The following is a 2,900-nucleotide window of genomic DNA, read 5'->3' as shown; positions in this document are numbered from 1 at the left end:
TCAGCAAAACACAGATGAGAAAATCAACAGTTCATTAAAGCCAAGATCCATAGCAACACAAACTCACATTTAATATCTGCTCAATGATTTCTGCACACACTTGCTCATTGCACAGCTTCAGCAATATTGTCTAAGACATATTTTTTGTAAATGTCTTCGTAGAAATACTGTAAGTACGGACGCAAATGAGTCCATTGTTGATGTGCAGTAAGAATATTTGTTGCTATTGTTGGAGACATTGCTGAAGCTCTATGTTTTCCAAAAGGTTTGATATGAAAGCCACGACCATATTTGTAATAAATGAGTCTAAAAAATGCTGGGGTATTTTCAGCGCTGGGTCAAAAAGGCATAAATCCCAACCGGTTGGGTTGTAATTTAACCTACAGTATGCCGGGTTATGTTTCAACCCACTGTTTGGTCAAATATAAACATTTTCTGGGTTCATTTTATCCAATGGCTGGGTTTGTCTCTCTGTTTGACCAGCCCATTCCCATGAAGTGCATAAAATGGCACTTTTTAAAGTTAAGTCGTGCAGTGCAGACACCAAATTCCAATTTTGTGTTCACGCCGGTCCGTCCCGTTCACTTGATACAGCATCTTTTCGTGTCATTTTATGTTTTGGTTTCTTAATTTTTGTCTGTTTTTTAAACCATATTTGCTTGGGTTTGAGGTTAGATTTGGGATTTGCTTTAGGATGTCATTGAACATATAGGTTTCTCCATGTTTTTGTCTATTTTTAAACCATGGTCGCTTGGAGTTGGGGTTAGAATTGGGGTTTGGATGTCATTTTATGTAACAAAAAGTTGTTGTAACCCCAAACCCAAGATACAATGGTAAAAAACGAAGAAACCAATACATAAAATGACATGAAAAGATGCGCCGTATTAAAGGAAAACACCACCGTTTTTCAATACTTTACTATGTTCTTAAAGGTGCAGTGTGTAATTTTTAGAAGGATCTCTTGACAGAAATGCAAAATAATATACAAAACTATATGATCAGTGGTGTATAAAGACCTTTCATAGTAAACCGTTATGTGTTTATTACCTTAGAATGAGACGTTTTTATCTACATATACCGACGGTCCCCTTACATGGTAGTCGCCATTTTGTGCCGCCATGTTTCTACAGAAACCCTTACACGTTTTTTTACTAAGTTGTCTCAGATGACATGTTTGTCCGGTGGTGGCTACCGTAGCTTCTTTATGTGATTAAAAACGAGGGGTAAGCAGTGGACTGAGCCATTGGTTGCAATTCACCAGCATCTCACCACTAGATGCCGCTAAAATTTACACACTACACCTTTAACTAAACTTAAACAAATTCAAATACCTAATACCCACCAAACACTTCCATGTTTTCCCAATTTAAAGACTGTTACATAAGTAGTTACACAAGTAAGTATGGTGGCACAAAATAAAACTTTTGTTTGGAGCCATAGGAATGAATGGGGCTAGGCTAAACGCTAACACATTCATGAAGCGTTCTACAAAGATTAAAGTGCACGCATTAAAGAAAGATAGGTATGTATTAATTCATCTAAGTTGAGGTAAAAACATTGTAAAATATTGAAAAATGATGGTGTTTTTCTTTAGGTAAACGAGCAAGACTGGCGTATCATATGCACGCAGAATTAAAATTTGGAGAATGTATTGCACGACTTTTCATACTGGGTGCTATTTATACGCACGTCATGAGAATGGGTTGATTTGACCCAATGCTGGGTTGAAAATAACCCAGCATTTATTTTGAATATACCAGATCTTCTGGACAGCCAACCTGATTTCACCAGAATACATACATATTTTATGAGTTGGCAGAAGAGACGAAATATTTTTGTGGAAAAGCCAAAGAAATCACGCATAAATGATAATAATCTCTTTAACTCATTCCCAGCCAGCCATTTTTTGAAAAGTTGCCTGCCAGCATTTTTTGTGATTTTCACAAGTTTCACAAAATGCCTTTTAGGAAAATTTTCTTCTAAATATATTTAAACATAAAAATATATCAAATGAAAGAACAGACCCCTCTGCTTTCAAACAAACAATAAATATCTATATATTTTTTGCTTATAAACTCTTAAATATGGGCATTTTTCTTTAAAAATATTTTTAGCAAATAGTTGAAATAATTGCATTTTTGTGAAGGAATTTTGTTAGAGATCAGAATCAGTACGATTATCAAAACATACACATAGTTTAAAATTAGTAAAAAACGTTTTGGCTGCAATTTTTTTATAAATTGGGTAAGAGCAAGAAATGTTTCCTCTTAATTGACGAGATAACTCTGTGAAAGAGTTAAAAATAATCGCTTAAATACGCATCATTCAGAAATAATATTATTTATATAGAAAGTTTTATAATTTGCATCTGTTTTTAAACTTTGCAAATGTAAACATTCAAGCCATTTTGCGCTTGACAGGACACATACACACAAAATGATCTCAAAATACCAAAATACTTAGCAAGTATTCTCATAAAAACAGTCAGTTCACTGAAAGAAAAAAAAATTCATTCAGTTTACTCAATTTTTTGGGGTAGGTGATTGCAATCAATTTATTTATGCTACATTTAAACAACAACTATTTTTTTTTAAATAAAACAAAATAAAAAAAACTTTAAATGTAGCTTAAATAAATTGATTGCAACGACTTGCCTTGAAAAAAAAAAGACGAGTAAATTGAATGAATCATTTTTTTTCAGTGTTCTGTCTTAAAGTAAAAGCAAACAGTTAAAAAAAGTCTGATGTGTGTCAATATACTGTATGGATCCTTGCTTATGCGTTCTTAAAGTGTCAGTGCCCTCATGTTTGTGTCATTATGTTAATCAAACAACAAAAGACAAAAAGAAAATCACTTCTGTAGCTTTAAAATAATGAATTATATTTAATTTAAAAAATGAT

This window comes from Misgurnus anguillicaudatus, chromosome 2 (assembly GCF_027580225.2).
Source record: "Misgurnus anguillicaudatus chromosome 2, ASM2758022v2, whole genome shotgun sequence".
Lineage (NCBI taxonomy): Eukaryota > Metazoa > Chordata > Actinopteri > Cypriniformes > Cobitidae > Misgurnus > Misgurnus anguillicaudatus.
This window is presented reverse-complemented; position numbering follows the sequence as displayed.